General features: G+C 36.9%; 1 pseudogene; it reads right to left on the bottom strand.

Moving 5' to 3' along the window:
- On the bottom strand, positions 2,739-13,413 carry LOC104704837 (annotated as a pseudogene).

Consider the following 14,370-nt stretch of genomic DNA (forward strand, 5'->3'; position numbering starts at 1 on the left):
ATATATTTATTCTTTGAAATGTAACCATAACTGTTATGATGTTTGACCAAAAAAAAAACTGAAAAACCTCTCATACTACTACAAATTTATGTATAAATAGCTAGACAAGGTCGTCATTAAACATCTTATTTTACCTCTCACATAATTTTCTAAATTTTGTAATATTTAACGTTTTCCTATATGTGACATTTGTAGGTTTTGAAATAAATAAATTGATTCAAAATTTTGGAGCATATATAGAAGTGAACATGTTAAATGTGGTTATTCATTAGAAAGAGTTAGATGAAGAAGGTCTTAGGCACATAACACATTCTCACTTGTAAATGTTGGTAAATGTTGTTTCAAATGCCTATTTTGTATATCAATGTTGTAATTTGTTTTTCTTTTTATCCATTTGATAATTTTTTAATATAAATTTTTTAGTTTTAGATCATAATTCATAAACTCTAATAGATTTTATATCTTAGTCACAATATTTATGCTACTTATCACCCATGCTATATTTTATACAAGTGTGTTTGTATGTTTACCCATGAAAATGAGTTTAAACAAATATTAACTGTTTCGAATACTATTACTTTAAATTTGTTCCTTAACGTTACAACTGTATTTGTATGTATTTATTAAGTTTGTTTCCGATAATCATTTCCATAGTCCTTTATTTGATATATTAATATATCAATAACATTTTTTTACTCAATTCTCAACTAAAATTCAGTTTGCATTTAGTATGTTCAATAGATATAAAGTACGTAATCAAAATATAGAAATATCTAACAAAGAACTTTCTTTTCCAAATTCAATTAATCAAGAAACAAAAAGAATTCTACTTCTAGAACACAAATGCATTTGAAGTCATTTGTATAATTTATTAAGATTAAAATATTTTATTGCTAAAACACTCAAATTATAATAATAAAACTTTTAAACATGTGTGAAGCATGCTGGTAATATATAAATTTCAAAATTATTTATGCTACCTTTATTTATTTAATTAATGAAATTAATTATGCAGAGAATGAAGGAAAAGCATGAGTTTCGGCTCAAGAAGAGGTTATTCGAGAAATTCAAGCTACTGTCTCGCCCTTCTTGGAGGTGTCTGGTTTTAAAATATATTGATGTTCTATAGATTATGTTAAAAGCCGAAACATGCTCATCTGCATTTTATTTTATACTTAATCAATATTTTTTTCCTAATGTAAAAAACGTTTGTACGTCTTGATTTTGCATCAAAACATGAATAGCTCTATATATTATGTGATACATACTAAATATTTGAAGTAACATTTCATATTAATAAAAAAATTCAGTTTAATGATTTACTAATCAATAGTTATTCATTTAAGTGACTGAAAATACTTATTTAAAAACAAAACAAATAACAAACATAAGATAATTTATCAGAACACAAAATACATAATTTTAAATATTTTAATAAATCTAAGATCTGTTAAAATTATTATAAATTTATGTCGGGCGATGGCGTGAGTCTACTTGTAGTACAATATAGATTAGGACACCATTCCGTCTAGGATAATTTTTAGAGTTGAGGATTATGATTATGTCATTATCAAAGCGTTAAACCTCATCAGAGAAATTATGAGTTTGTTTCTCTCAGGCTCAGCCAAAAGAGTGATCATTCGTGCTTTGTGTTAAAGTGAATGCAGTGTAAAAGCATCTCCAATAGGGTTTCTTATTTTCATTAGCGCAAGTTTTGTTTTAAAATTAAAATGTAAATACATAATTTAAGTTATAAAAAAAAACTAATATTTTAATGCTAAAAATACCATGAGTATGTAACCAATATGGCTGCTCTAATCTCCAATATGAATTGTTATTGTTTTGGAGGTGCCTTGAAGTTACAGATATACTCACAGTACAATCTCTTTTACTATTACTTGCCTTCTTGAATTAGAGTTTCAGTAATCTGAGTTCTCGTGATTGCTCGAATAATTACCCTATACACTTAACCGTGAGACAATATATGCGGGTCAAATCCATATATACCAATGGTACACTAAAGATTTTCGAGATTCATAAATAGCTAAAATGGAGGAATAATAGTTTGTTTGGTATCAGAAATTATAAATAAAAATGCAAGAAATAAATGATTTAATTTATAAGATTAAAATATTGGGTCTTTGAGGTATTTATACCCTTATTAAAATAAAAGAAATAAAAGAAATAAAAATAGAAAAATCAGAAGAAGAAATAAGTTTCTGGATGGCAGGTATAGAGACTACAGACTTCACCAGACTTCTCCAGCCTTCAGCAGACTTATCTACAGATTTCACCAGAGTTGTGTACAGACTTCACCAGACTTCTCCAAACTTCAACAGACTTGTTACCAAGCATACTTGTATACAGACTTTACCAGACTTCATCAGACTTCAGCAAACTTGTCTATAGACTTCACCAGACTTTTATCCAGGCTTCACCAGACTTCTGATTCATTTCAACTTGGAGATGTCCAAAAGTCACTTCCTGCTTCTTTACTCTGGTTAAACTCGAATCCAATCAAAAGACTCCAAATCCATCACATCGTCTCCACACCTAATCACAACTCAAAAAAAAAAAAGACACAAAAAACAGACAAATATGCGACAAATGGCTCAAAACGAATATTGAATGAAGGACAAAAGACACCAAAAAACACAATACATCATCTTGTATTAAAACGATACCCCATATATAATCTTCTTCATGGAAGTAGAAGTGTGCAATCTTAGTTTGGTTTGTTAAAAGTTCTTAAGAGTTAAAAGATAGATTACTAGGGGTATCGGGTGGACGTACAAGGAGGTCATAAAGTGTTCGATTTTGTTTTTGGGTTCACTAAATCCATAACCCTCTGTGTAGTAAACATCAAAGATGCGTGCAAAGTTGAGGCATCGCAGCAGAACCTGGTGCGATACATGGTTATGGTAATGTGAGTTCATGAACTCCTCCATAACCACTTTTTATGGTCTCTGTACACTTTATGCAACTCTTGGGATGCTTCTTCCTTGGTGACTCCATGTTGTTTCATGTAACAGTTGAGCCCATTAGCCACCTCTCCTCTGTTAATCTCGGTCTGCAAAATATCATTTATTCACGACAATTTGCGAAGAGGAAAACAAAAAAGATCAAGAACTAGAGATATCCCCTATAGTGTGTGGTGTATACCTCGTAGGATCCTACGTCATTTGATAGGCGGAACATTAAAGACAGATTTTTGATGATTAGGGGATCGGTATTGAGCCAGTCATAAGATTCGTTCTCATTTATATCTTCCATACCAATAAAGCTGTACGCTGCAAAATCACCCATCACACCTGACAAATACCCAACCTTCATGTACTCATCGAAGGTTGATACATGACCCGTCCATGCCCACTTTGCTATCTCTAGGTATGCTTTCACAAGGATCTTGAGCTGTGTATAGACTCGAAGAATTAATTAGAGTCCACTAACTCTTTTTTTTTTCTTTGTCAATCAAGGATGTAGGAAATGTACATATAAAAATACATACAAAATATTGATTACCTTCTCTGCTGCTTGGCTGACGCCGTACGATCTTCCTTTTGGTCTCATTTCTCGTTCAATCTCTCCTATGACTTCAAACAAACTTCCGAGGACGATTCGTAAATATTCTGGTAGATTATCATTGACACCAATATTCCACCTGATAAATATATTTCCACCAACTAAAATTTAAAAGAGAAAGAAGAGCTATATGCATATATTAGTGGGTGCAGATTGTTAATAGGTGGATTCAAACCCTCCTCCTTTTAACTATTTTTGATGTAAAATCCAACCACTTTGCCATTTACTTTACTTTGCTTAATGTAAGATTTTTACAACGTGGCAGAGGTATGATATATGCATGGATAGACACACAATATAATATATATACGTCTAATAAAGTAAATGTACTAAAAACCTATCAAATTTTGAAAATGTACTAGTTTGCAAACACACCCTATATATGTATACAGAGAGAGTAGAGAGAGCACCTTTGCAAACATTCCGTTAGAGCTGTAACTTCGGGAAAGGTTGCATATGCATCATATGTATCATCCACAACAACCACGATCATTATGATTTTAGCCATTACGACTCTTGCAAGCGAATACTGTGGCTCGAAATACGCTCCTAGAGCCCCGAAATGACACTCCACAAGTCTATCCCTAATGTAAGGCAGCTTAGATGCAAGATCTAAGTCCTTCCACCATCTGCAACCCTAAAAGTAAATTAATGAATTGGGAAAAATTGAAATTGAGACCAATGTTATCAACAAGATGAATTGAAGAGAAGTATGTTACTTGGTGAGGGTTTTGAGTTCTTGGACGTAATGAAACTGGCAGAAGTTAAAGCTAAGCTTGGCAAACTTGAGCAGGATCTCGTCGTGACGTTGTTCTTGTTCGTAGTAAGATATATATTCTCTTGCCACTAGTACTTCTATATTACAGTATCGAGGTATGTATAATGAGTTTTGTATATGCTTGGATAGTTGGGGAGTTTTCACTGGATAGGTTATTGATGTGTGTAGAATTTCACTCCAAAATTTTTACCTAAAAGACTACACGACGACTGAAAGTGTACAGTTAATCAATTGTAGTATTTTAGGATCGATCCCTCAGAGAGTAATAGCAAGTACAAATTGAATTAAAAGGGAAAGAACTATGGCTAAGACTAAAGAAGAGATTGAGGTTTTGGTTTTCCTAATAACTATTGCAAATAAATAAAATGTAAATAAAAGCGGTTTAAAATTATAAGACTAAGGCGTTGGGCATTTTGGGAGTCATCTTAGGGTTTTCATGGTTCTAAGCAATATTAAGTGTAAGATCTAACAAGTAAATACTAATTTTCGGTCTAGGTTCTCAATTACGAAACTCTAATGAACTAACAAGCTATTCTCATAGAATGAAAGTCTAAAGTCTTCACGCTCCGTTATCAACTTTCTCAGGCAACGTCGCATGCAAACCAGCTAGTTAAACAAGTTCGATACATTCACCAAACTTCGCAACTCAACTTATGCAGGTTACGAGCAAGGCTTCGGTATAACACTAGTTCAGAGAAGTAGGATAACATGGTTAGCGCTCCCATTCTCTAGATCAGTACTTGGTGATCAATCCAAGCATAAGCATTAAGATAAAGATTTTCCAAAAGAACTCTAATATAAAACCGAAAATAAGATCTAACAACCTAATTGAAGCGAACCATGAATTCCCCTTGAATCACCCCATAGAACCCAACAAAGTAAACTACTCGCGCATGATGCAAAGAAACAACATTGATATTATAAAGTATAGCATCAAAAGTGAATCAATAAACAAAAGGGGGTTCAAAGTAAACTTCTCTATTTGTCACAAAAGTAACTTGATCCCAAAAGCAAAGTAAGTATGAAAGAAATAAGGAAGAGTAGAGATTTGGTGTCTTCGGCGATGGCTTCTAAGAGGAGTTGAGAGAGGACGAATTTCGACGGCGGTGAAGGAGTCTCTGGTTGTCTCTAGGTCGGCTGCTGGTGGCGTGTATGAAGAACTTAGAGGCACAAAGGAAGCACACCACAAAACCCTAGGTCTTAAGAGTATTTATAGGGTTTTGTTTACGGTTAGGGTTTTGTAAGAGTAGAAACGTCTTCTCTTGTTAAGTGCAGGACAAGGGGCGGCGAAAGAGGCTTCTGGACCATGGAGGAGGCTTGGACTGGGCCGCCGTGATGGTCGCTGGTCAGGCCTTGGATGAAAGCCCATCCGTAGGTCAGTTCTTCTTACGTCAGTTTATAACACGTTTCGGTAAATCGAACATAACTTCCGGATGAATGAATGGATTGACTTGATTCCACCTCGAGGAGAAAAATGACTCTTCCAGCTTTCCATAGACACCAAGCTTGATATATTTTGAGTTTAGGAAGGTCTTCAAAAGTTGCCCGTACTGTAAAGCTCTTAAACTTTCCTAAAACATATTTTCCTTGTCTTTTGGTCCTTTTTGCTATAAAACCTGTAAAACCTTCTTCAAACCTGAAATACTTGATAATAGACATTAAAGCATTGAAATCATATCAAACTATTCCTAAATGCAGACTAAAACTATAGCTAAAATGGGTAAAATAATGATGTTATCAGTTATCAAATACCCAAGACTCCAAGTGATTCCTCGTAAAATTCAGTGCTTCTGTTAAGAAAAAGTCTCTCTCTTTATTAACGATGAATGAATGGTACAAGAGTAACAAATTCTAACAAAGAACCAAGAGAAACTCTAGGCGCAACTAGATCATAATTCTCTCCCAACGAAGACACATACGTCTCGTGTTCTCACAACAAACAACATGCCTAACAAACTCTTTTTACAATTGCTTATATACTCAAAGTATTCTTTCAATCCGCACGTGTTCCTCTATTGCTCCACACGTGCCACTTCTTCTTTGCCTTTCCTCCTTATATAAACCTGATGGGGCTTATCAATACCCCCCTCCCTTCGAAACGCAGCTTATCCTCAAGCGCCAAGGTTGGAAATTGCTGCTTTAACTCCTTTACAGACTCCCAAGTATTATCATAGTCAGGTAGACCTCGCCAATGAACCAACGCCTCCGAAATGCCATTAGTATTGTAGCGAGTATCTAATACCTTTTCAGGCTCAATTACCAACTCATCTGACTCATTGAATATCTCTGGTAATGGTATGACCAGTTGATGCTCACCTAACACCTTCTTAATCTGCGAGACATGAAAAACTGGGTGGATTTTTGAGCCTTGAGGTAATTGTAATCGGTATGCTGCCTTATCGATTCTCTCCATCACTTCATACGGACCATAATATTTCGTTGCTAAATTCTGACAAGCTCTTCTAGCTACCGATTATTGCATGTAAGGTCGTAACTTCAGAAAAACCCAATCACCAACCGCATACTCAATATCCCTTTGATGTTTATCAGCATTGTTTTTCATCAACCGTTGTGCATGAATCAGGTGATCCTTAATTCAGGACATCATTAAGTCACGTTCCTTCATCATAGCCTCCAACTCAGGAACCTTAGTAGCTTGACCTTCAAAGCGCACTATTGCTGGTGGATCACGACCGTACAAGACCTTGAAGGGTGTTGCTTTCAATGATGAGTGATAAGTTGAATTGTACCAGAGTTCAGCCCACGACAAATATTGATGCCAAGTCTTGGGATGAGAGGAAGCAAAACACCTGAGATATGTTTCTAAGCACCGATTCAGAACCTCTGTCTGTCCATCCGTTTGAGGGTGAAACGCAGTGTTGTACTTCAACTTGGTTCCCGACAATTTAAAACAGTCCTTCCAAAAAGCACTCAAAAAAGTATTCCCTCGATCTGAAACAATTGATTCTGGATACCCATGGAGCTTAACTACTTCGAACAATCTTGCCACATATGATGCTGCATAAGGATGCTTCAAACTGAGAAAGTGACAATACTTACTCAGCCTGTCCACTACTACCAAGATCACATTCTTTCCTTGACATTTGGGAAGACCTTCTACAAAGTCCATAGAGATATCCTCCCACACTTGATGTGGCAAAGGAAGAGGTTGGAGAAGGCCAGCTGGTGCCAATGTCGAGTATTTATGTCGCTGACAAATATCACATTCTGCCACATACTTTTGAACATCACTTCGTAAGCCATCCCAATGGAAAGATTGTTGAATTCTTTTGACTGTCTTTAATACACCTGAATGTCCTCCTAACAGTCCATTATGATATTCACTCAATATCAATGGAATAAACCTTGACTTTTTTGATAAAACCAGTCTATTTTTATACCATAACCTTCCATTTCTCACCGAAAATTTCGATTGGGTAGATTGCTTGGATAGGCAGTTTTGCACTTCCCTCTGCAAGTCTGCATCCTTGTCAACTTCTTCATATATGTCATGGAGTTGTAACACTGTTGGCACTGTCAATGCCAAAAGTGAATGAGACAACAACACTCCATAAGGTTGTGTCATCCGAGATAACCCATTCGCTGCTGTGTTCTCTAATCCTGGCTTGTATATGATTTTAAAATCATAATTCAACAACTTGATTAGCCACTTCTGGTAGTCCATTGTCACTTCTCGTTGGTCCAATAAGAAATTTAGACTTTTCTGGTTTGTATGCGCTACAAAATGCCTCCCAAATAAGTAATGCTTCCATTTTTGGATAGACAAAACTATTGCCATTAATTCTCTCTCGTAGACCGGTTTGAGTTGTTCTTTAGCCGTAAGTCCATGACTAAAAAAAGCAATTGGTCTTTTGTTCTGCATCAACATTGCCCGTAAGCCAAAACCAGATGCATCAGCTTCTACCGTAAAGATCTCCTCAAAATTTGGTAATGCCAATATTGGAGCAGTTGACATTGCCTTCTTCAGTCTATCAAAGGCTAATTGAGCTTCTACAGACCATTCAAAACTATCCTTTCTCAACAAATCTGTCAAAGGTCTCGCCAAATCCCCATAACCTTTGATGAATCTTCTATAATATCCTGTTAGGCCCAAAAATCCTCTCAAGTCCTTCACTGACTTTGGAGTAACCCATTGTACCATAGCTCTTGTCTTCTCTGGGTCTTTGGACACTCCCTCCTGAGAAATAATATGCCCCAAGTAATCCACTTGCTTCTGACCAAACGAACATTTTTTTTATTACCAAACAGTTGGTGTTTTTCCAAGATCTCCATAACAACTGTCAGATGCTTGAGATGTTGTTCCCTTGTTGAATGTAAATCAAGATATCATCTAAGAACACCAATATGAATTTCCTGAGATATGGTCGAAACAGCTCATTCATCAAAGCTTGGAAAGTCGCAAGGGCATTAGTTAAGCCAAATGGCATTACTAAAAACTCATAATGACCGTCGTGAGTTCTAAATGTTGTCTTGGGTATATCTTCTTCCTTCATCCTAATTTGATGATAACCAGCACGAAGATCAAGTTTAGAAAATACAACTGACCCATTTAACTCATCCAAGAGCTGATCAATCATTGGAATAGGAAACTTATCCGCCACAGTTGCTCGGTTTAAGGCTCTCTAATCCATGCAAAACCGCCAACTGTCATATTTCTTCTTCACTAACAGAACATGGCTTGAAAAGGGGCTTTGACTTGGTCGTATAATCCCGATGACAACATCTCCTTCACCATTTTCTCCATAACTTCTTTTTGTGCATGTGGATATCGATAAGGTCTACCACTGATAGCATTATTCCCAGGTAGCACGGTGATAGAATGCTCTCTGCCTCTTATAGGAGGTAAGTCAGTGGGAATGTCAAACACCTTGTCAAACCTTGATAACACTATTTGAATGTCCACATCTATTGGTTGTGAAGCTCCTTGATTCAATTGTTGGCTACATAGTGCTACTTCGACACCTCTCTAAGTAACTGAAAATCCACCAGATAGTGATTTCAAGGAAAGCTTTGAAATTTATAAGTCAGATTCTCCTCTCAATGTAACTGTCATGTTCTTATATAAGAACGATATCTCATTCTTCTGCCAGTTTACTCTGCAATCTCCCAAGGTACTCAACCAGAACACACCTAGAATGATGTCAAGATTCCCCAGTTTTGATACCACAAAGTCTGTGGTGAACTCCAAACCTTGAACTGAGAAGGTCACTTTCTCACAAACTCCCATTCCTTGTACTGTTATTCCCGTTCCCAGTCTGATGTTTAAGTTTCCAATCTCTTGGCAGAAGCTACTCAAACTCGAACACTTCCAAACCTAGCTCTCGCTAGAGAAACATGGTTGAGCAGGCATGACGAACCAGTTCATTCACGTCAACGAACACCCTAGACAACTAATCTTTTAGGCCAGGAATGCAAGTCTCTGGCACTAGTTGGTCAGACATTTCATCAAACACCTTTTGGATGCGGAAATGTCTAAGACCTAGTTCCAATTGATCAGAGACAAACTGGTATTTCTAACTCTAGTCCAGAAGGGAGTATACAAATCTAAACTTAAACACCCTACATATTAAGATCCTCTACCTAATCTATCCCATCCTCAAGAACTCTAACACTACTTAGATCCGGAAATCATCATCAAGGATACAAACTCAGAAAGCATTGAATAAAACATAATAAGATAGACAAGAATAAGATGAACAACTTTGTAGAAGAAATCAAATGCAAAAACTGAATATTCTCAAAGATATCGGAATACAAAGTCTCAGAACGTATTTGGTGGCTAGGTTAACCTTAACAACAAAACGAAAATGAGATAAAAGATGAGATGTCTCAGTAAAACTTAACAAAACATATTTATAGTAAAACATAAAACGACAATATAGAACGTCGGTTTGGGAACCCTTCCCGGATGCGTCTTAAGAACAAAACCAAGACGTCGATATAAAAGCGTCGACCGAGTCGCATCGTGAGAGTGTCGATCGAGTCGGAGTCCAGGAAGCTTGATTGAATGGTGGCTTGAGACATGTCATCGGAGATCTGCTGATCGAGTCGCTTCTTGAGGGTGCTCAGGAGAGCTGCTGATCGAGTCGCGTCTTGAGGGTGCTAAGGAGAGCTGCTGATCGAGTCGCATCTTGAGGGTTCTCAGAAGCCCTCCTGAGACGTCTTGGTCGAGTCGCTGCTAACATGTTCGATCGAGTGGGAGCTTGCCTTTGCGTGCAGGTCGAGTCGGAATTCAGATCGTATGTGCGTCCACTAAAACAATGATAACTCATGAATCACGATTCCGATTTGCTTGAAATCAATGGCATTGGAAAGATGACTCGATTATCTACAACTTTGATGAAGACGTAGAAAGCTGAATCCCAAAGTAAAATCTTCACTCAACTCGATCAAAGACGTGGAAGGTTGGGTCGCTGGACTGCTCTCCTGCTCCTTGTTTGCTTTTGATGGTTTGAACATTTCCTAAAATACCTGAAATAACTCCAATATGCAAGATACATGCAAAACCAATGCAAATACTACCTAAATATGCATATTATGCAAAAGAGACTGAAAATAATGCAAAACAATGAGTTAAGAGAACAGAATGAATGAGAAATGCATGATGAAATAGTGTAAAATATACACATATCATGCTACTCCGACACCTCTCTTAGTAACTGAAAATCCAACAGATAGTGATTTCAAGGAAAGCTTTGAAATGTATAAGTCAGATTCTCCTCTCAATGTAATTATCATGTTCTTATATAAGAACGACACCTCATTCTTCTGCCAGTTTACTCTGCAATCTCCCAAAGTACTCAACCAGAACACACCTAGAATGATGTCAAGATTCCCAGTTCTAATACCACAAAGTGTGTGGTGAACTCCAAACCTTGAACTGAGAAGGTCACTTTCTCACAAACTCCCATTCCTTGTACTGTTATTCCCGTTCCCAGTCTGATGTTTAAGTTTGGATCCTCTGTACACTTCAGTTTTAATTTCTTAACTGCCGCTGCAGAAATATAATTGTGTGTTGCACCACTGTCTAACATGACACGCACTTCCGTCTTTCCCATAGTTTCCCTGACTTTAGTTGTTGAGTGGGAAGAAATGCCTCTATATGACGAGAAGGATAGGGCCATACACTCTCCGGTAGGTTCCTCCAAGTTTGCTTCTTCTCTTCCTCCGTCTAACACCTCCACTTCATACCCATTTAAAATAGTCAAGATTCGCAATTCCTTATTAGGACAATGTGATTCTTTGACCATGGACCATCACAGTTGAAACATAGTCCTTTTCGTCTCTTCTCATCCAATTCACTGTTAGAATTGTGCCTTCTAGGTCTTTGTTCTGTTCTCATTACTTGCTTCTCAGTAGCTTGTAAGTTCTCCATAAAGACTGGTTTCGTCTCCAATGTTTAGTGTTGTGATGTGTGTTACTTCTATACTCCGGTCCACTTATCTCCTTGTTCTCTTTATTAGCCAACAACAACTCTTTTTGAACCACTCTTCTGATGATACTGGACTCCATGGCTCGTGCTTCTGCTACCATTTCAGGAAGGTTTCTCAGCTTTTGCATATGCACCAATTCCTGCATCTCCTGAGTTAAACCATTCAAGAAGATCCCTTCTAACTTCTGATCATCCAAACTTGACACTTGCGATGATAAATCCTCAAATCTCTGTACGTAATCAGCAATGGAACCGGTTTGTTTGATACAGAACAAACTTTGGCTTGGACCTCTGATCTTCAAATTTTCAAATCGCAACAATAAGCTTGCTTTAAACTGTTCCCAACTTGCAAATTCACGTCTGTTGATTTCCCAATTATACTAACTGAGAGCTTCACCTTGTAAGCTAACTGCTACCAACGCCAACTTCTCTACATCATTATAACCTCCTGTTCTGAAGAATCTTTCAACCATGGCGATCCACCCGTATGTGCCAATTCCCTCAAATACAGCCATTTCCACATTTTTCAACTAGTTCTCTCTGAGTCTTGGCCTAAGCATACTACGACAAGGTTCCGAGAAAGAATTTGGTACCTGATTTGTTTGATCCTGGTTTTGAATGATTCTGGAATTGCTCGATCCTCCAATTTCTCTCGTAATCGCCTTCAATCTGCACATGTTCCTCTATTGCTCCCCACGTGCCACTTCTTCTTTGCCTTTCCTCCTTATATAAACCTGATGGGGCTTATCAACTTCATTCATTATATCTTCAGAGGGTGCTCCGAGATGAGCTACTTCGAACAACTGTAGCAGACCTCTAACATCTCTGGCTAGACACTCCTTGAACCTCCCATCCTCCCCTCTGAATCTACCAAAGGCATCTACAATGGAAGCACGTACCCAAAGTAGATTTTATAAGTAATTTAGTACATATGTTATGTTATGAATAAGCTGCATGCATGTATGCGTATCAAGGAAACTACTATTCTTAGTTTCTTACTACAAGACATCTTGTGACCGTACAGTCTGAAGACCTCAAACATGATGGTGATTGTTTCCAAATCATCTTCCCCAACTATTATGTCATCCAACTTTGTGAAACTGTGTTTAAGGATCTCTTGAATCTCATTATCAAAATGATAAAGAGATCCCGAGGCTGATAAGCAAATGGATGAGGCGAATCTTCTCCTTGTCACTGCTTTGTGAAGACATAAGCATGTCTCTCACCAGAGGATTCATAGTTTCAATCTCTCTTTCTACTTTATCAAATTCCTAGAAAATGAATACAATTAGCTGGTCAAGAATCATGTTTTCTGCTGCAAGATACGTGAAAGGTTCTCATATGCACTTACAACGCGATCGAGGGAAACAGAGAGGAAGTGATCTCCCCAAAGGGAAGGAGAAAAGTGCGTCGAAGGACGAGTACCCTCAAGATCAGCAGACCTTACAACGAACAAGTCTTGTTTTGCGGGCTTCCAAGATAGAGTGTGGCTGTGAAGTAAACGACGAGGAAAGAGAGAGAGGTTGGTCTGAAGACAAAGAGGGGATTTTCGAAGGTAAGAGAAAGATCTGATCACAAAACCCATTCTTGTTGCTTCCATGTTTTATCACAGTCAAGAAGACTCAAGAGAGGGTGAGAGATAGCTGATCTGTTTTACTTGAAAGACTCTGTTTCTATCTCATTACTCTTATTTCCCTGAAGTAACAAAGGAAGTCAACGGCCAGGAATCATTTTAATGAATACTGTGTAAAACAATAATGTAATAACTAGAATTAAGGAAATTTCGTATAGAAGAGAATCAGGGGTTGTTGAATCTCTAATCTGATTGGGGGAATGAATATTGAATACGATCACGTTTGTAAAGTGTTTTTTTTTTTTAAATGTGTTCTCTCTCATATATGTAAACTTCTCTAATCATAATGCAAGATCGGAGGTTATGGGGTGTAATATAGAAACCCATGTGGAGAGAGAGCACCACGACGCCATCAAAATTCGGATTTGAACAATATTTTCGCTGAATATGGAAGTTGCATATTGTACTAGAAAACCTATTTCTTTTTGTGTTCTCTTAATTATTTAGTATCTAATCATTGAGATATACTAATTTTATCTTCGGTTATTGATGGACGCATATGTGAACCGGGATATATGGAAGGAAAAATGTCAGAGAGCCATTTCAATCTCTCAAGTGTATTAAATTCCCTCCAAGTTACGATTTAACCGTGTTTATGACAGACAAGTGAACTCGGGCCTATTAACAGAACATAAATAGAAAACTCTTGCTGTAAATGGAAATCATCAAAGGAAATAAAGAAAACAAAATTGTCAACGTTTACCTCTTGTTTCACATTTTCTTCAGGTACAAGATGTGATGTAAAAACGAAGGTAAAAAAGAGAGCGAGTACAAAGAACACGTTCGATAGATTCTGGAAAATTATTGATTATAATAATAGATTAAGCGTTGATTCTTGCAGATACATAAAAAAAAAAAATCAATAAGCAGGTTTGAATACAAAAGGTCAAGTATAAAAAAAAAAAAAAAAAAAAAAAAAAAAAA

Source organism: Camelina sativa, chromosome 1 (genome assembly GCF_000633955.1).
Source record: "Camelina sativa cultivar DH55 chromosome 1, Cs, whole genome shotgun sequence".
NCBI lineage: Eukaryota > Viridiplantae > Streptophyta > Magnoliopsida > Brassicales > Brassicaceae > Camelina > Camelina sativa.